Genomic DNA, 21,984 nt, shown 5'->3' on the forward strand with positions numbered 1-21,984 from the left:
ACATGTGCATATGCTACAACAGATAACAAGAAAGGTTGGTGAGGGGGATAAAAAGGATTGTGATAAGGAAATAACAACTGAGGAAATTATACAAGCAATAAATCAGCCAAAAGAAAAGCCCAGGAATAGATGGTATTGGAAGTGAGTTTTTATAAAGTTTTTAAAGAAAAAGTAAGCCCGATTTTAAAAGAGGTTTTTAAAAAAGAAAGAGTACACCCAAGAATGGGTTTAGGCTTAATTAAAATAATCTACAAGAAAAAAGGAGACAAAGCGGAACTGAGGAATTTTAGGCCCATTACAATGTTAAACACAGATTGTAAAATTTTAGCCAAGGTTTTAGCGAACAGATTAAAAAATGTCTTGCCAAACATAATAGAAACTAACCAGGCCTATGGAGTAAAGGGGAGGGACATAGCAGATATCACGAGTAGCATAATAGATATAGTGGGGTACATAAAAGAAAAAAGGAAAGGGGGCATACATAATGAGCATGGATTTCGAGAAGTCTTTTGACAGAGTGGAGCATGGATTTTTATTGGTGGTTTTAAAGCAATCTGTTTATGGAGAGAATTTTATAAAATGGATCTCAGTTTTATACAGCAATATTCTAACAAAAGTAAAATGTAACGTTTTTTTTAATGCAACCTTTTAAAGTTTTAAGGTCTATAAGACAAAGGTGTCAACTGTCAGCGCAGTTATATTCTTTGTTTATTAAAAGCCCTAAGGGTTCAGCCACCAGAGAGGAAATATAAAGGGAATAAAACTAGAAGAAAAAGCGGAGCTAACTAAAATATTCCAATATGTTGATATGACAATTGTTGTTGAAAATATAGAAAGTGTGAAAGAAGTAATGGAAAAAAATAAATGCTACTGTGAGGGTTCAGGTGCAAAATAAATGAAGAAAAAACGGTATACATGAAGTTCGGAAGGACAGAGGGGTTTTTTTTTTTTTGCTCATCTTATCAAACATGAGATACACTTTACAATAATACATTTTCTTTTTATGTTAACCAACCCACACAGGAACAATCCCCACCTGTTGCACCAATACACATAATCATTTGGAAAAAAACAATCATTAATATGTTTTACAGAAGAAAGCACAAGTATGTATAGTACATTACTCCTCTGAAATTGAGATTAGAGAGGGATCCACCTTCCTAATTTGGTCCAGAACCGGTTGCCAGATATCAAAAAATTTATAGGCGCAACCTGTTGTAGCATACCTTATTTTTTCCATAGTCAGATTGTATAAGAGATCAATGAGCCACATTTTAAAAGTTGGAGGAGACTTGTCTTACCATTTAAACAGTATCTGCCGTCGAGCTAAAAGAGTAGTAAATGCTATGAGGCTTTTATTGTTCTGATTTAAGTGATAATGCTGCGGTACAATGCCGAATACAGAGATCATGGCATCAGGCTCTATGACTGTCCCCAATGTGTCGGAAATAAATTTAAACATAGACTTCCAAAAGTCTTCCAAGTTTTGGACATAACCAATACATGTGAGACAGAGTGCCTGGTTTGGCTTCACATCCATCACAGTGAGGACCTATGTCTGACTTAATTTTTGCCAACTTTACTTTAGACCTATGCAATCTATGAACAACTTTAAATTGAATCACTCGATGTCTTTGACATATTGAAGATGAATGAATGTTTTTCAATATAAATTCCCACACATCCTCAGAGATTCCTATAGCCAGTTCCTCTTCACACAATCTTTTCAATCTTTTTCTTTGTGAGCCAGAGGTCCCAAATTATGAGTATTCATTGCATTATAGATTTTACCAATGGCCCCCTTAGAGTATGGACTCACTTTTAAAACAGTCTCAAGAAGTGTCTCAGGTGGTAATGAGGGAAAGTGACTAACAGATGCTGCCACAAAACTGCGAAGTTGAAGATATTTAAAAAATATTTACTTGTAGTAGGCAAGTTTAAAGTAGTTAACAATGGTGCGTGATCTGATATCACTATATCAACAAACAAATAATCGATTCGAGAATATGTTTTGTGAACCGGTGAGTAGAAGGAGCAGCATCTGCGCCCAGGATTCTGAAAGCGCCACACATCAGTCAATCCATAAGTTTTAAGAAGCTGATTAAGTACTACCGTTGAACGAGTTAGTTGCATAGTCTTGGGTGAACTATGATCCAGTGAGGGCAACAGTACACAGTTAGTATCTCCTCCTAATATGACATGATGTGTATCTATATCGGGTATTCCAGAGAAGAGACTGGTTAAAAAAAAAGCACTATCATCCCAGTTAGGTGCATACACATTCACTAAAACTACTGGGGTACTGTTCAGTCTGCCTAATACTATTATATAATGGCCAGCAGAGTCAGCATCAACTTTTGATACTACAAACGGGATATTCTTTTTGATCAAAATAGCCGTTTCCCTAGATTTGGAATGAAAGCTAGAGTGGAAAATTTGTCCCACCCATCAAAGTCAAAAATGGTCAGATATGTTCAAGTGGGTTTCTTGCAGGAAGGCGATATCTGAATTCAGCTCCTTAAGGTGTGAGATTACTTTTCGGCGTTTCACTTGATGATTTAGAGATTTAACATTCCAACTAACAATGTTTATCTGGCAAGTACCTGATACATCAGTGTAAGCATTCATTTATATTAGTGTTAAGTATTTATAAATTGTAGTAGTACGGATCCAGCCTAACATTTGTACCCCGTAAACAGAAGAGGGTCCCTCCACTAACTTAGAGTTAGCAAAACAAAAAATAGAAGCAATCAATTTAGTGCAACAGTAACTTCCCCAGTCACCAACTAGAACATGGTGAAAAAATAACCCTTCGCAAATAACAAATCCACACATAAAGTGCTTTTTAAAGAGCTCTAGCGCTGCAGCTTGCTCTGCACAGACATGTTAACAACCCAGATAGCACACATACATGTGGCCGACGTCGGCCGCAGAGCGGAACGTCGGCCTCATATCTGTAACATCTAATAAGGATCGGCCAGGCATAGGCGCGTGTCTTCAGCAGGTCTTCAGTCAAAGCTCTATCTCCAGCTCGTCGGCTTTGGGTCGGATCACGACTGCAGGCCGATATGCCGCGCTTTTCTGCGCGTGACCATTCATCTCTGCAACCGACGAGAGAAATGGCGACTCCGGCAACATCTGTGGTTTTCAGGTAAATTTTCACTTTAAGTAAATTAGAAAAATCTTTTTATAATTCTGTGACACTTAAAAGTTACTAAGGCACTCGGTTTACTACAGGCAGTTTGTAATCTCAATTTCTCGGAGGCGAAGGGCACATGAGCAGCGGAATGCGAGGTTAGCCCAGCTTGTTTAGTTCAGAAAAGTTTTTCTAAGTAGCCAAATTATCTGAACATATCCCGTCCTCTGCAAAATAAACGGATAAAGTCATTAAACTGGTAATGTTAGATGTTTAAAATGCTGCGTGACTTTGAACGTTCAAACACTGGAGAAGTTACCATGGTAACGGTGAACCGCAGTAACGGACAAGCTGCAAAATTTCCATCTCTCGCTGTTGCTTTCTCTGCTTTCGAGTGAGTTTAGTCCCTAAAATCACATAAATGATATGAAACTGTTCTGGATACATTTCTTACCTGTAATTGACACGCTTCTGTCGAATATTTACTTTATTGAAATAGTTTATTTTCTTCGGAAAAAGTCCGTGAGCATAACCGTTTTCAGAACTGTTTGGCTAATATACTGAGCTCTTATGAAAGTTTGCGTTTTTAATCACATCTTTATGTTCAGAAGAGAGGCTTTCATAGTTTTGCTAAGGTTTTGTTGGTATTCTGTCAAAGGGTAATTGAAAGTGAGCTAATTTATATAAACTGCTATATGACATCACTTACAGGAAGCGCAAAAATCAAATGAAACGAAATGAAATGATCTCTCATGGTAAACAAATTACCTCGATTACATTTAATGTTTAATCATTTAATACCAATCACATTGAAGAAAAAATGTTCTGTGATTTCAGGAGTGAACAAATCTATAACACCGGAGGGGGAAGAGCTGCTGACAGGAGTAACTTTAGGAAACTCAGGTGAACTGAGAAAGCTCATGAAATAACTTCATAAGCATTTTTTCCACAAAGGGTAACACTTTAAAGTGAGAATTGTTCCCCATACTAAACTAGTTGCTTATTAGCTTGCATATAGGCTGTTATTACAGATATCAATGCCTTATTCTGCATGACTTTATTCTACAACATCCCTAAATCCCACCTGATATCCACCCTTAAATGTTGTAACTACCTTACGGTCTATTAATAAGCAGTATATTAAGAGTTTGAGGCAAAAGTTAATAGTAAATATGTCTCCCATTCCAAAGTGTTGCCCCACAAAATATTTTGTCTATATCACCATGCATGTTACTTTCTTTTGCAAAATTATTTTTTAATATTACAGTTTTTAAGGTTCTGACATCCAAACGTAAGTAACACACACTAATATATATATATATATAATATATATATATATATATATAAATGAAGTAAGCCTAAAACAAATTTTGTTAATACATTTTTGTTTATATATTCTGTTTATTCTACTTTCTCTTACCTGCATTTCACCTTTGCTGTAGCTGGTTTGATTCTAATGAACCTGACATTATATAGGCTCTGTGATAAACTTTTTGTTATGTTTCTAGATTCTTCCATGCTGATGGCCTGCACTCCTGTCCAAGAAAATCTCAGGCTAAAAACCATATAACCAGTAAGCAAATCCTCAAACATACACTACTGTTCAAAAGTTTGGGGTCTGCAAGATTTTTTTTTGTTTGTTTTTGAAAAAAAAAAAATCACATTTTAAAATCATTAAAGGGTTAGTAGTTTACCCAAAAATTAAAATAACGTCATTAATTACTCACCCTCATGTCGTTCCACACCCGCAAGATCTTCATCAATCTTTCAAAACACAAATTAAGATATTTTTGTTGAAATCCAATGGCTCAGTGAGGCCTGCATAGCCAGCAATGACATTATCTCTCTCAAGATCCATTAATGTACTAAAAACATATTTAAATCAGTTCATGTGAGTACAGTGGTTCAAAATTAATATTATAAAGCGACGAGAATATTTTTGGTGTGCCAAAAAACAAAATAACAACTTATATAGTGATGGCCGATTTCAAAACAATGCTTCAGAAAGCTTCGGAGCGCTATGAATCAGCGTATCGAATCATGTTTCGTGTCAAACTGATGAAATCACGTCGCTTCGAACCGCTGATTCGATATGCTGATTCATCAGGTCTTACGGGTGTGAGTAATTAATGACAGAATTTTTATTTTTGGATGAACTAACCCTTTAACCCCTGGTTGTTTCAGTGAGAGTGTCTGTGAAAAAAGCCCTTAGCATAAAATAATCAGCGAAATGAGATGAGGTGACAAATAATGTTTTAGTGGTTGTAGTTATGATAAACTTATGATAACAGGATGTTATGGTCATTAATATTTTTTCTCTAGGTCTTTTTTGAGTTATTTATTTATATGTATTTTTTACTGATACATTCTTAAATACGTTTTACTAAATATTTGGTAACTCTTTACAAGAAGTTTCATTTGTTAAACATTAGTTAATGTATTAACTAACATGAACTAACTATGAGCAATACATTTTCTGTATTTACTAATCTTCATTAATGTTAGTTAATGAAAATACAGTTGTTCATTATTTGTTCATGATAGTTCACAGTGCTTTAACTAATGTTAACAAGATTTTAATAATGTATTAGTATCTAATGTTAACTAATGGACCTTATTGTAAAGTGTTACCAAATACTTAAATACTTTAAATGCTGACTGGTTCAGGGGGGTCGATAACTTTAGGCATTCAAGTTATTTTTCACATAAATCTGGTCAGCTTACACTATGCTCATACTCGGCCTCTAAAATGTTTGAATTAAAATCACTAATACAATATCAGGGGGTAAAGATGTCATTAGGGTTCTTACAATTATGGCTGTGATCTTGTTACCAGATGAGATGTGATCCCCAGCGTTTGGCGCTGAGATTCTTCAGGACGTGGCCTTGATGCCATGAAGATGGTGAGTTTCCCCAATAGCTGCCACTACCGAGATCAAGAGACTGGTCACAACTTCAATCTGTATTAGTCTATTTTGATAGGTATATATGTAATGTGTCTCTTCTTTTTCATTACAGCCCATCACTGACAGGCTTTCCTGTGTAAACCATCATATTTATCCAAATGAGGTTTGTAAATGCATGAATTCTTTATATTTTACATTAATCATTAATTTTGAATAAACATTACTTATAGAAGAAAATGTGACAAGGCCTCTCACAAAATGCCATATTAAAGGAATATTCAGAGTGCAAGTCAAAACTGCTTCTTTTGGGCAATATTATGCTACAAATATCGTCTATTGAGCTAAAGTTAAATTGAACCTGGAATGGTGATCTATGTTACCAGATGCGATACTTAGTAATGGGCATGTACAATGGATTTTGAACTCTACTATTTTTATTGCAGGGTCTCTGGGATCCCCAGCTAAAGGCATGAAGACATCAGATCTTGGCCTGGACAGATGTACCAACAGTACACCACACCGACCTCTGCCCTAGCATGGATGGCTGATTACTACCATGTTCTGAGAGAGCATTACTATAGCAAAACTGAGCACCTGTGACACTGGGATTTCTAGTTGTAAAGAATAATCACACAATGTTTTTTAGATGTTGCAAACCTTTCTCTCTCTTTCTCTCTTACAAACAACACAACAGTTAAACCTTTTCAAATTCTTTTCTGGTGGTGCACAAGTCCTATTCTACGAAACAGAAATTAAGATATTCATATGCTCACATTTAAGCTGCGGACACATTACTTTGAGCATGTGAAATTTCTTCGGACACTGCAACTGCCGTGATATGACGTCTGCAGAGTCTTTTTATAAACATGAATTCAACATTGAACAAATAGTATATTCAAAATATAAAAATATACAGTCTACTCAACTTTACATTTTTTTTTTTAATTTAGCCATTAGGTCACACCTTCTTGTAGCGATTTTGTACTCTTTACACATAGTCCTGTGATGTGAATTCGCAGGTCAGAGTCCCAAACTAAACTTTTTGCAGTGACTTTACTGAAATATTCTCTACAGATTCCACTGTCACAGGAGCTCAGTTTTGCTACAATAATACTATATATTATACAGTACATGCATACTTTGAGACAATATCCTGATTCAATTTCCAGTCTCATTTTACCAATGACAAACCAAGTCTTATTAACTACTGTTCCTTTTGTGTATAATCAATATATAAACAAGTGATATTTAATTGTTAACGAGGAATTGGCTGGACCCTGCTGACCTAATCAGTATTTCTCGTCCAATGGTCATGCTTTAATTTTCCGGTTTCTCTAGTATTGCATCCTTCTCATGGGCATTTAATGACTTTTCAGTGTGGGTTAAACCTCTTTTTTGACCCATAATATTTTTTTTTTTTTTAAGTAATTAAAAATAGTTTTGTCTATGCTATTGAAATTGTGGGTTACATCTTTGTCACCTTTTTCACCCAAGGAGTTTACATTCCTGGCAATACAAGAGCGAGGAACTTACATTTTAATTACAAAGGAAAACCAATTCATCTGCTATATTCTTCTGTCCTCCGTTTTCAAGGGTAAGATTTCTTTATAAACCATCTACTCAACCATATGTCTTATTTTTGTGGAACACAAAAGGAGAGTCACAGCCTCAGTCACCATTAGAAAAGAAACGGATTGTGAATTATGACTGAGACTGTCAGTCTCTTGATGTTCTGCCTTACATTTCCTTTTGTGCTCCAATAAAAATAACATGTACAAAAGAACATGACCAGTTTTGTTCATGAGTAAATACTGTTTTAAATTTTTTAACTTGAGACTGTTAAGCCTGTAATTTTCATGTAATCCTCTGTATTTGAATGTAAATGCCTTCTCTATTAGTCATATTGACGGTTTGTATAGGAGGATGTATGCTCTAAACATGCAGGCTATATGTAACTGTATTTTGTAAATATTAAAACAATGTTAACTGAATGTGATGTGTGATTATTACATAAGCATGCTCATTTATCTATTAGTATTAAGTATTTGAGATTTTTAAAAACGAAAGTGTGTTAACTGTGTAAAACTTTAGCCCAACTGAAATCAGGATCGTTTCAGCATAAGGTAAGCAAACGATTCCGCGTCGATTTTCCGTTAGTTTTGAATGGCGTGTGTGACGTTGGTCTTTGATGTTGTGAGAAACATCGGTTGATTCTGTGTCAATGTGCTATCTCGGTGTAGCCTGAAAGGTGTAGCCTGAAAGGTTCAGCCTAAATAAATAAAGGCCATATAAAGCCCTTGCACAGCGGCCAGCATTTACAGCTTTGCATCGTCCACGCATCGGCCAGAGAGCATTCGCGATCAGAGGCCGACGTCTCGGCGACATTTTCCCGATGAGCAAACGCTCCGTGAGCTACGTCCCGGCGATAGAACTTTGTCCATCGAGACAACATCGGCCCGACGTATGTGTGTTATCTGGGAAGATATTTTAATATAGTCCCAATTTCAAATAAAATAAAATATATAAAAGGAGTGGTGCTTTTTATCTTCTAACAGACCGTAATACTGGTAAAAAGTAAATTATAAATAAAGAAATAACTTTATAGTCCCATATCAATAGGCCTCATTGTTGTATTTTGTATTATTGTTTACTAAACTTAAGATCGTCCACTCATCAAAAAGAGAGAGAAAAAAAAAAAACCTGCTGACAATAGAAACACAGGAAAAGAAAAGCGAAGCTAAGCCACCTCACGCAGAATATTGTCTTTAACATACGTGGCCTCCTGCGTCTTGAAACGCTTGTCCATCCCGTTATACGTGATCCGAAATCGGGCTGGATGTAGGAGACTATCGGACCCCCTCTCGTCCTCGAAGCAGTTTACGGACCTCGTTAAACGCCGATGTGGCGCGAGCTACACTCGGTGGGTAATCAGGAAAGATGAGTATGTTTGAGCCATTGTGTTGTAGCGGGCCGGACTCCCGAGCGAGGTGGAGGATTTCTACGCAATCTTGATAGTAGTGTAATTTTGCTGCGCTCTTGGTTTGCCTTCCAGTTCTGACCGAAAAGCTGATGTGTTGTTAGCTATCTCCTGTCTAACTGCTTGTAGCTCTGATTTAACTCCATCAAACTCTTTAGCCATGATTGACTTTAACTCGGTTTGAAAAAGTGTGTTCATCTCAGTTTTTATAGAGGACAGTAACTCTTCTTTCATCACCATCATTATATCACTCCGCTCTCCAGTTCGTTGAGCTTGTTCAGCCATCTGTCATGTTAGTTTCGTTGCTAACGCTAGTTGTGTCGCTCGTCTTGTTAGCAGAGGCCTTGTCCATATATTTATATTTGCGCAGGTTGCTCGCCATTTACATTTAACAGGGAATAAATCATCTTCGAAGATGCAGGACAGTCTTGGATAGTCTTTTTGTATGAAACATAGACCAAAGCACTATTTGAAAGGGTAAAAAAATATAATTTTGTGCAGAGCTCTCTCAACTTGCAACCTACTCCATTGCCTCGGAAGGACAGAGGTTTTATGGGAGTTGAAAGAGGGATTTTTACCACTACCCAGCCAGCAATGACATGTGGGGCCCAGATGAGGGCTTCATGGGCGGCAAATGTGGGCCCCATTATGGGCTTGCACCCGGGATCCACATTGGGGCAAGCCGTGGAAGCCCAGACGTACTAAAAGTGGGACCTGTAAGGGTACTGCATGGGTCTTAATTGGGCAATTCATGTCAGACCCATTTGGGCCCCACCTGCTCAAAGGGGTCCAAAGTGGGCTTTGCAACATGGCTAAACAGATGGGCTTTAAATGGGATCTGTAAGAGTCTTATGTGGGTCCTAACTGGGCAATTCATGCTAAACTCATTTGGGCCCCACCTGCCCAAAGGGGTTTAAAGTGGGCTTGCACCTGGGATCCACATGGGGGCCAGCCGTGGATGCCCAGATGGGTTTTAAGTGGGATCTGTAAGGGTCTTATGTGGGTCCTAACTGGGCAATTCATGCCAAACCCATTTGGGCCCACCAGTCTGAAGGGGTTTAAAGTGGGCTTGCACCCGGGATCCACATGGGGGCCAGCCATGGATGCCCAGGTGGGTTTTAAGCGGGATCTGTAAGGATCTTATGTGGGTCTTAACCGGGCAATTCATGACAGACCCATTTGGGCCCCACCTGCCCAAAGGGGTTTAAAGTGGGTTTGCACCCGGGATCCACATGGGGGCCAGCCATGGATGCCCAGGTGGGTTTTAAGTGGGATCTGTAAGGGTCTTATGTGGGTCTTAACCGGGCAATTTGTGTCAGACCCATTTGGGCCCCACCTGCCTAAAGGGGTTTAAAGTGGGTTTGCACCAGGATTTAACCGTGAATGCCCATATGGGCTTAAAGTGGGCTCTGTAAGGATCTTATGTTGGTCCTAACTGGGCAATTCATGCAAGGTAAGCCCAACCATTCATTTAAGGAAACAATCTAAGAAAAATTAAAAATGAAGAATGAATGTAAGTACAAGATAAATACAAGACACTTGATGCTTTGAACTGGAAGAAATATATTAAATTGAACAACAAAAATTATCTTTAAAAAACAATGTCACAACATACGGTAAACTATAAAATATATTTAAAAAAAAAAATCTGAAAAAAAAAAAAAAACCTCCAAAAATACAATACAAAATACACTCATTATATAATACATTGAACAACAAACATAATCTTTAACAATTAAAATTTTACAACGTACCGGTAAATAAATTAAAAATAAAAAATATTTTTTAAAAATGTCTGAAAAAAAGAAAACAAAACATCTCTCCAAAAAATACATCCAAAACAGTCATGGCGTTTGTGTTGATGTTCTTTTTTACCCATAGATATATGAGCAATATCACACTCGTAGCCGTGCGATATGGCTGTATATCAGCACGCTGCGATTCGTCCGTAGGTAATCACTGCGTGCCGATATACAGCCATATCGCACAGCTAGGAGTGTGATATTGCATTTATACAACAGTTCGACGGCACGACTTCGGTAAAGTTGATTTTATATTTGCACATTCGGACTTATAAATTCAAACTTTCCAATAAATGTGCAATAAATTAACCCATACGGTAAAAAAAAATATTTTAAAATATATTTTTAAGTATATTTCAAAATGTACAAAAAATGGCCAAAAAATATATTCGCTATAAATATATTTTCACATATAAATATATTTTCTAAAAATATATTTTTTGGCCATTTTTGGTATATTTTTTAAAAAATATATTTTCCTAAAATGTATTTTTTGGCCATTTTTTGTATATTTTTAAAAAATATATTTTCAAAATATATTTTACAAAAGCATTTAAAAATATATTTTGCCCTACATATATTTCAACCCAAGAAAATACATTCAGATTACATTTGAAAAACCTTTATTTGTTGTCTATAACACGTGAACATTTGAATAAAAATCAGCATGGAACATACTTTACAATGTTCAAAAAATTAACTTTTTTGCTTTCAATAAGTCTCAGTTTCCCAACGTCAAATCCTCAAAGCCTCTTTGGACACATTTGGAAATCTCTTCTTGACTGAGACAAAAATCTGTTATTTTTTTAACTTAATGTTTCTAGTAAATTTTCCTTTCACTAAGTATTAACTTACCGTATATATGGCTGCCATGGTTTCCTCATCAAAGGCACTTCTTCTCTGTCTCTACCACTGTACTCCTACAAAAGACAAAACACAATCACTGAACATCAGTACAGGAACAGAGGGCATGCACTTTGTCCTCTAACTAGTTTTGGATTTCCTGATATTTTTGTTTACACTGGAACTAAAACAATTACAGGTATACTGGATTTTAAAGATATTTAATGGGCATATTTTTAGACAGTACAGTAAAGAAACTGATGATTGAGGAGAGGTCGAATTAGCCTTTCTTTATACTTCTGCATTGCATTTTCACTTTTACAAATGAAGGGATAGTGGAATATCACAAAGTCACTCAGTTAAGCTAACTTAACAAAGGGATACTTACCCTCATGCTGTTCCAGTTGATTATGACATTCTCTTTTTCTGTGGAATACAAACAGAGATATTTAGAAAAATAATCCATCTCTGTGTGTTCACGCAAGAAGGTCAAAAACCAAAGTGAACATGACGGTAATCCACATGACCTCAGTTGACGAATCAACTTCTTCTCAAGTGAAACAATAGGTGTGTTTTTGGAAAATACTGTTATGTTAAATTTGTTACATTACAGATTTGCCAACTGTCCAATATGGGCTCAAAGTCAACATGTTGTAATTTGTGATGTGTTTTAAAGCTTGTGGAATCATTTGGATGTACAGACTTTAAAATATTAGAATTTTTCTAACACACACCTAGTGTTTCACTTCAACTAGGGTCATGTTGACTATTTCATGTTTATTACTGTGAAGCTGTTTTGTATAAAGTGCCACAGAAATGAAGATGACTTGACTATGAACATTATCCTGTACCTGTGACTTGTGGTTCTCCAGCACAATCGTTGGGCTGGTGGGGCGGACAGCAAGTGGACAAGCGTCTTGACAGATGGGTTTGACCCGCACCTGTTCCAGACAGAAACAGATATTAACACAAGTGCAGAGAACATATCAATTCATAAATTACACAAATAAAATAATACAATTTGCTTAACAGTGCTTAATTTAAAAAAAAAAAAATTACTTCTTAAAGTGTCTCATCATTCTCACCTTGTTGCTGTTGCACAAACCGTCTCTGCTTCTGCTACTGAAAATAAAAGGTAGATTTTTTTACAGTAATGAATGACACATGTAAACCTGTAAGTCGTGACAAATAAGCAACTTACTGAATCACTGGCTCAACTGGATAATCGAAAACAGCTTCATTCAGCAGAAAGTGAATAAAAATTATATTATAGTAAGGTAACCAGTAATATATATTATAGTATAGTAACCAGCATATGCCTGAACTTTAATAACGAGAAAATAACGTGTGCCTAATTAACAAGTTTAGTAAAACATTAAATTTAGCGGAAAAAAAAAAAAAAGACTTACGTTACAGGCCACTATCAGTGACAGGAGCATCATAGATCGACAACAGCAGGCAGCACCGTCTCCCAAACACTCTACAGCTGAAATTTAAAAAAAAATATTAAACTTTTTTTCTGTGTAACGTTAGTTTTCACTAGTGTCCAAATTAAAAACAACTAACTTTAAAACGGAAATCTGAAAATATCAAATGCGTCTCATGTGAGCAAATAAACAAACGGGGCATTAATTTGACAAATAAAGTAAAAAAAAAACCCTTGACAATAAAACATTATACATTCAAAGTAGCAATGAACATTACATATGTGAAAAATGACGACTAAAAATAATGTTATAACGTTAGCTCTTACCGAGAACTCCCGGTTGACTGACGACCGTTACAGTTCAAAATGACGCGCATGCGCAGTACTCCAAAAGTCCGTGAGCGCTGCTAGTGGTTTCCCATTCAAATGACGTTACAGTTAACATCGTACATCTAGCGATTTTATTAATCTATTGTATTTGATGTAGATCTAAACGCTATATTACACTGACAATAAATTACAATTAAATAAATAAATGAATTAATTAATTAATAAGTAATAGACTAAAACACACATTTGTGAGGTGCCATGATTACACAGATCTGTATTTTTAGGGAAGATATGTGAACAAAGTGTCAATGTGGAAAATATTTGTAAATTCATGTTTTTCTGTAAGTGTTTAAAATTCTTCAAACATAATGGATAGTTTTGTTCGCAAGGCTTTCTTCCACGCACATTTGCATTGTCGACTGTAAGATTGGAAATGTATTTTCTTGCGCCCTGAAATATATTTTTATATATAAATATATTTTTCCTGCCCCTGAAATACATGTTTAAATATATTTTAAGTATATGAAGGTTGAAACAAAATATATTTTGTTATAGAGAGTAGGCAATTACCTGTCTGATATATTGCATTACACTCATTCTTCAAGTCGATGTCCATAATATTATATCCATTATAAAAGTCCGTCTGAATGTCCTCTGAGGAAAGCATTCTTTGTATAACACCACAGCGCTAAAAACAACTTCCTTTGCAAAAGTTCCTTTCAATTTGAAAGTCTCTTGTGCTTCACTGACTCATTCCTCCTGTAAAGTGTTGCTGCCGAATTCGCGTCATGAGAGGGGCTCTCCCGCTCCTTTATGTGTCCCAGACTCTCCAACTGCTTTCTGCACACTTCCTCTGAATAAACACAACTTGTCAGTGGGGAAATAATTGTAAATTACAGCGAATAAGCTCAATTGGTCGTCTTTAGTTGGCTTGTAGTCTTAATATGTATGTATATATATGTATATATAGCTCAAATTGAGTAAAGACCGTTTTTTACAACTTATCAGATTGTCCGACCTCCTCACTCACTTTCTTTCAAACACGATCCTTTTTATTTCTGTTTCTATAAATGTATGAAGATGTACAGCGACGATGATTTTGTCCTCCATTGTTGTTTCGAATTTCTGCCTCAGCTCGCTACGTCACGTCACTACTAGAGCAAGCTCCTGATTGGTTAACGCGGCGCGAAAATTCGCCAAAGTTCAGATTTTTCAACTTGCACAACATCGCTCAATTCGCGCCGCGTCATTCGTGCCGCTTCATTCGCGCGAATCGCGCCGCAGGATGTCAATTCGCGTCTTTGCATTGACTTAACATGTAAATCACTCGCGCTTACCGCTTCATTCGCGTCCGGTGTGAACGCACCATAACTGTACCCCCGGAGTGAGTTTTTTTTAAGGCGACCGTTATTTTAGAACGTTTGCCTTTAATGTTTCCATGGCAACGCGTCTTGCATGTCACGAGCGCTGAACGCAGCAACAAAAACACTGTATGACAGATGGATCGCTATTATTTAGTTTTTCCTTTTATATTTAAAATATTCGCAAAATTGCTTACTATGTCATCAACTATATGATATTCCGATTCTCAAATATGTGTAAGTGAGTGTGCTTTGTCGTTTTAAAACCTTTAAAAATTATCTTTATCTTGATCTATAATGTGAGATGGGCGCCGCCATCTCACGTTTTCTTTACTCAAAAAACCCTATGTTTATAAAGTTTAATGTTTACGTATTTGAAGAGCAGAGAAGAGTCTTCGTCTGATATGTCCCGTCTAGTTGAAGCCAATATGCTAGCCTATATATAATGATGTAACATAACGTCGTTTATTATCAAATTTAACATAGCACAATTCGACTTGCTCTGGAACAAATAATAGATTAATAAAGACCAAAGATTGCCTGTTCTATGTACTCAAATTGAATAATGTCTCATGTTTAACCACTATAAGAGCCAGCGGCAAATCCACGGAGCACTGGCCGAGATTAAGCTGTTCTCGGCAGTTACATAAGCACTGAACGGCCGCTGACGCCCTGGAGCTCACATCTCCGAAAACGTCAAAACAAGTTGTAAAATAGGCGCTGTTATTAAATATGAGTCACATATTTCAGGTCTAAACAACTACATTCTCGCCTAAAAACTATTAAAACTACAGTTTGTGGTACAACAAGTAGTATTTGTAAAAACTGCGGTTGATTTGGTTGGCCGCCATGACGGTCACTTCAAGCGGAGTGATACAAACGGTGAAAAGATAGGAGGAGTGCTGTTATCGCTGAAATATTGCATGGCTATCAGCCAATCAGATTCGAGAACCAGACAGAACTGTTGTATAAATATATATAAGACCCATACAGTAGGTGGCCATCCAAAACGGTGTTTCTACCGCCGCGCCTGCCGCCACGTCGCAAAGTGCATTTGCAGCATTTGACCGCTGAGTGGCGCTTTAACCACGTTATCCAACAAATGCATCAAAGCACATTTATCTTTATGCAAAATGTAAGTTCTCTTACATATTAGGCCTATATTTATTACAAATACATGTTTTATTTATATTTTAAACTCCTTTAATAAAACAGCATGGATTTTTGACCCGCACATACTTCGTTATTCGTTACCTGTCCTTTATTTGACAGATAGCCTAACTACTTAGGAAAAATATAGCCTATCTGTTTGGACACTGATTAATAAATTGTTGCGTGTTTCATGAATTATATCCCTTTATTTTAGTAAAACGTGAGTCACTGAATAATTTCGCTCCCATTATTAAGGCACGATTTAGCTAAATCATTGAAACTAAAAAGAATGGACGGATTAATAAAACGTCATAAAAAACTGCAACTCCTGCAGCCGCATTTAAATGCAGGAGTGTAGCCTATTCCTTAAAATATCAAATACCAAATTCAGAAACAACACATTCCAGCGGGTAGATCACCTCTTATTTAACACAGAGCTACGAATTTATTATCGAATTGAGATATTTCTTTCTTTTTAGGTAATTATTCGCTGAGTTTAAGTTACGTTTCAGTTTCTCGCAGAGAGACAGCTAAAAGCTCACCCTGTTTTTATTTATTTTATTTTACTAAAGCACAAGGTTTTGTTGTTATCGTGAGCGCACACAAATAAAAGTAGACCATTTGTAGTCTTGCACTAATCTATAAGCTATCGCCAAAAATGACGGAAGGCCTGTTTTAAGTTGTTTCTGTCATGAGGAGAAAATCCATCAGAACGCGCCGGCGCTTTCGTCGACCAGGGGTGCGTTTCCCAAAGCGAACTATGGTCGCAAGTTCCGTCGTTACCAATAGAGTTCAATGGGACTTACGACAATGGGACTTACGACAATGGTTCACCAACGATGCTTTCGGGAAACGCACCCCAGAGGGATAAAAATGTAACCAATTTAGTTTCATATTTATATTTAAATATTGGGCTATAGCCTGATTTTTTTTTTTTTTTTTAAGATGTCACCAATGTTGATTATGAAAAGGGAATAGCATGACGGATGCGCAATGCGGGGAGACAAATGCAGCGGGTCAGACATAAGTTCGACCACTTCATTAAGTTTTGTTTTATGTAAGTCTTTCTTTAAAATGAATTTTGTTTTGTAGAACTTGTATCTTAATTTCAATCAATGTTTCATCAACCAATTGCCTATATTCAGGGGCGTAGTTTGTGGGGGGGATGGGGGGGAGGTCACCCCCCCAATATTCAAATGCTTCAGTTACAACCCCCCCAATATTTCAACATGAAAATCACAGCAGATCAAATGAAAAATATGTAGAATTCATTTATTTTGTAACAATAATTTTGTTTGTATTCAAATATGAGTTTGTCATAATAAATTAGACAAAAATATTCTCCCCCTCCATTGAACCGATTGGTAACGCCCAACCAACGCGCCTCGCTCTTTCACCAAAACAACGTGAGTGGAGCTGTACTGTTTGAATGAGAGATCGCAGGTAGCACCAAAAATGAAGAGAACCGCTGCCCAGCCAACTATATTAAACCGCTGGTCAGTTAAAAAGAATAAAGCATGTACTGAGAAGGAGGTATGAGAATGTTGTGTAATACACTCATATTTTAGCTAGCTAATCCATTACAATGTAGCCATAACTATCAGTGTAACTGTAACCAGTTACCAAAACAGCCGTCTGTTTTGTTTGTTCATTTTTCAATAGTGTCTGTAATGATCAATGACAAAAATATTCACATCGGTGTTTGTTTTCTTCCTAAATTAATCTGACTTTTGAACGAACTGGCTGAATGAACGATTTAAGTGACTCACTCACTCAATAAAAAAGCGAATCGCTGCCGCCTACTGGCGGTTTCAATATTTAACATAATTTCTTTCTTTTTAGAATCACCGTTATGTTAGAATTTGATGAATGATTATACATACATTTCATAAAGTTCTGATAGATAGATAGATAGATAGATAGATAGATAGATAGATAGATAGATAGATAGATAGATAGATAGATAGATTATCCAATAACACTACACATAAAACAGATTATTATTTTTTAATATAAAAAAAAACAAAAAAAACAAACAGGCAGCATACGTTCAACCCCCCCAATGTTGAAACCAAATCTACGCCCTTGCCTATATTTAATTAGGAAGAAAACCATGAATGTCAGGAGTGGAATGGAAACGAAACCATGTTTCCGCGGCCTTTGATAAATGCTGAAGCAATAGAAGTCTTTCTGTTTATTCAATTTCTTAAATACATCCATGTCTTTATTACTTAATTAATTGATAAGATTTTTTTTCGTCTAACAATAGGCTATATTTTAGCTGCTCTAAATTCTAAGTTAGACACAAATTTCAAAACTAAATTAATGTATTTACAGTAAAAGAATAAAGAAATAGCCTAACTCTAGACTTATATGCTATTTACGTTTGGGAAATATAATAATAATAATAATATCTCAGCAAAGACCGAACATATTTATTTGTGTCGGCACTGGACCGCTAACAGTAACGCACAGCGCATCAAAGCTTGCTGTTGTCTTGGCTACCTTACAAACGGCGATGGAAACAACAGTGGATTTTTCCCCCTTTTGTGGTAATTTAGCACTAGTTTCTGTGGTATTCTGCTTGCATTTTTGGGCTTCAGTTGGATGCTTTATTTTTATCTTTAGTCAATTGAGTTTAGTTCTAAAAAAAGCAAAGGCTAAATAGTAAATAATCTGCGCCAGGGCCCATCATAGGGTGGGGGCTGCGGGGTGTCCCGTACGCCCATGATGTAATGGTAATACATCGCTTACAAAGGGTTCATGTTAACTACTGTATGATTATCAGACGATTTTAATGTGTTAATGTTTCAGCTATAGCTATGTAACAATCTGATAAACTGCAATTGTGCCGTTTGTATCCATTAACACGCTCATAAACATTACAAAAAGAAATGTCATGCCATAAGCTACACAATTACGAAAAAAAAAAAAAAAACGTTATCCCAATAATCAACATTTTGTTATTCAACAAGTGCTAGGCTATTAAGATAAAAAGTTTCTGCTGTAGAGTTTGCGCCTAATCTGACTCCATGGGCTACACAATGCATATGAATATTTTATAGGCCTATTTGTATTTTGACTGCAGTTAAGAGCAAAATGACGACAACATGTTTAACATTGGAAGTTTAAGATTCTTTATTAAATATTACTTTGTGCAAAACATATAGGCATTGTACTTCTATAACATCATAACATAAATCATTAAATTATAGTTCAGATGAACCGTACAAACCCAATCTTGTTTTTTGCTATTTATTTAGGCCTATTTATTTATATCAGCAGATCTGTGTTGATTCAGATCATTTCAATAACTGCTGGTGTTGCAAACTGTGGTTAAGCTGTAAAGCAGCTCGAAAGAATTGACCAAGATAACATTATGGTTCTCTATATTATTAGAACAATAACTGTACATAATCTGCCATCCAAATAAAATAAAAATGTTAAAGAAAAACAAACAAAAACAACAAACCGATTGTGTTCCATTTATATATCAATGTATAATTTTTTACATTATCTTGTGTGTATAAAAAGCACTCACCCAACCTAACAGTGCTTGACAAGTTTGAGATGGGGGAAGGGCGCTTTGTTTAAAATGTTTGTGACCAAAGCCATTAATCCAGAGTGCGGGAGACTCAAAATATTAGCCTAAGCTATGCGCGTGACAGACCTTTTTGCAATTTTAGTGCTTTTTGTTAATTTTAACATCCTGATCTGATCATATGAAATAAGCTGACGAAATACACAATTGTTAGACTCTGTTATGAGTATTTGCAGTAAGTTTCTTTATTTGTTTGTATTATGGAGATTTGCAGTGTTTTGCGTTTCACGCTCCACTCCAGAAGTTCGAATGGGATCATCCCTCCCCCCGCGCGTTTGCCAGCGTCTGCTGCTGCCGAGCAGAATATGTGCGAAGTTTTGACTGGAGCAAGGAGGAATTTTGTAAAAGTCGGAGCATTGTGTTTTTTCTTTTGTTTGTTTGTTTTTTAAATCTGCACGAAATGTTTGGCATGTGGTAGGAAAAAAAAGTTTGCACAATAAGCCACTACGCAAATGTGTGTCTAAGTAGACCAGCTAAAATATATTGTTCGACCAAAAACATCTTATCAATTATTTAATAAGACATGTAATAAAGTAATAAATAAATTTAATTAAAACAGAAAGACGTATATTGCTTCAGCCTTATTCAAAGGCCGCGGAAACATGGTTTCGTTTCCATTCCACACCCGACGTTTGGTTTTCTTCCTATTTATTAAATATAGGCAAATGGTTGATGAAACATTGATTGAAATTAAGATACAATTTCTACAAAACGAAATTCACTTTAAAGGAAGACTTACTATAAAACAAAACTTAATGAAGTGGTCAAACTGTGTCTAACCCGCTGCATTTGTCTCCCAACATTGCGCATCCGTCATGCTATTCCCTTTTCATAATCAACATAGGTGAAATTTATTCATTTAAAAATAATAGGCAATAGCCCAATATTTAAATATAAATATGAAACTAAATTGGCTACATTATTATCCCTCTGGCCGACAAAAGCGCCGGCGCGTTCTGGTGGATTTTTTCCTCATGACAGCTGAAACAAAAACAGGCCTTCCGTCATTTTTGGCGATAGCTTACAGATTGATGCAAGACTACGAATGGTCTACTTTTATTTGTGTACGCTCACAATAACAACAAAACCTTGTACTTTTGTTTTGAATAATAAAATAAAAAAAAAAAAAAAACAGGGTGCGCTTTCAGCTGTCTCTCTGCGAGAATCTGAAACGTCTCAAAAGTGAACTTAAACTCAGCAATAATTGTACCTAAAAAGAAAGAAATATCTCAATTCGAGAAGATATAACTGTTAGGTCTGTGTTCAATAAGAGGCGATCTATCCGCTGGAACGTGTTGTTTCTGAAATCATGGCCAGTGCTCGTTGCTGTTATCAGTTCTCTTGGCGCTCGTGCACACGCGCAGTTTCACACAGACAATCGAGCGTTTCGGTCTGGTAAAAGCTAAAAACAAAATGCACACAACGTGTCCTTGCTCTTGATGTACAATGATGCACACCTTGGTTTTTAATGAGTAAATTAGCCTAAATATTTATTCCTTTAGTCTGCGACATAAACATCACTAAACATTACATAGCATATATAATAGCCCCCCCCCAAAAAAAAAAAAAATATATATATATATATATATATATATATATATATATATATATATATATATATATAATAATCCAGAACAATTTAACAAAATCTAGAACAATAGCAGTAAATAAGAATTATTGCTATTAATGCAGTCTTAATGCTGGACCGTTCTGAATGAAAATATTACAGAATGAAAATATTACATTTATAATCCGTGTGTGTGCTCCTAATATAAATATATATATATATATATATATATATATATATATATATATATATATATATATATATATATGCCTAATGACTGTTTAATGACAATAGCATGCAGTAAGACTTTGTGTAAAGGTCTTTCTTTTAATTTTTGATGCATAGAGTATCCTAACTATCCCACGTTTTGAAATTAACTCTCACTTTAAATTTTCTAATGGTTTTTAAGGATGTTAAAAGGTTATACTGTAATGTCGTTGTTTTACTTCGTCCTTCTCATCTCCGTTTACAAACCGACATTTTATCATTACAGTCACTTTCCAATCCGTCCCTTTGCGCCACCTGGCGGTAGTTTTTTACACGCGAATTTCAGTTAACGCCGCCGGTATGCGCGGCGGTAATACCCATTTTGGTTGTCCACCTACTGTATATGTGTTCCCAGTTCAAACCCATGCCAACTTGGCCCATAAATATATCATGCAAGACCCATATATGTGTTCCCAGTTCAAACCCATGCCAACTTGGCCCATAAATATATCATGCAAGACCCATATATTTTTTCCCAGTTCAAACCCATGCCCACTTGACCCATACAAATTCTATGCAGGACCCATATGTGCATTCCCAGTTCGAACCCATGCCCACTTGACCCATAAATATGCCATTCAAGACCCATATATGTGTTCTCAGATCAAACCCATGC

At 36.1% G+C, this 21,984-nt stretch overlaps 1 long non-coding RNA gene across 1 annotated transcript; it reads right to left on the reverse strand.

The window, feature by feature from the left end:
- Nucleotides 1-11,676: 11,676 nt before the first annotated feature.
- Nucleotides 11,677-12,902, reverse strand: LOC137018013 (uncharacterized). The gene is made up of 5 exons (XR_010894673.1): nt 12,866-12,902; nt 12,750-12,786; nt 12,516-12,605; nt 12,053-12,090; nt 11,677-11,741 (listed from the first exon to the last, which is right to left on the reverse strand). It is a non-coding gene; the product is annotated as an uncharacterized lncRNA (long non-coding RNA).
- Between the last annotated feature and the right edge of the window lie 9,082 nt (nt 12,903-21,984).

Source organism: Chanodichthys erythropterus, chromosome 3, assembly GCF_024489055.1.
Source record: "Chanodichthys erythropterus isolate Z2021 chromosome 3, ASM2448905v1, whole genome shotgun sequence".
NCBI classification, from domain to species: domain Eukaryota; kingdom Metazoa; phylum Chordata; class Actinopteri; order Cypriniformes; family Xenocyprididae; genus Chanodichthys; species Chanodichthys erythropterus.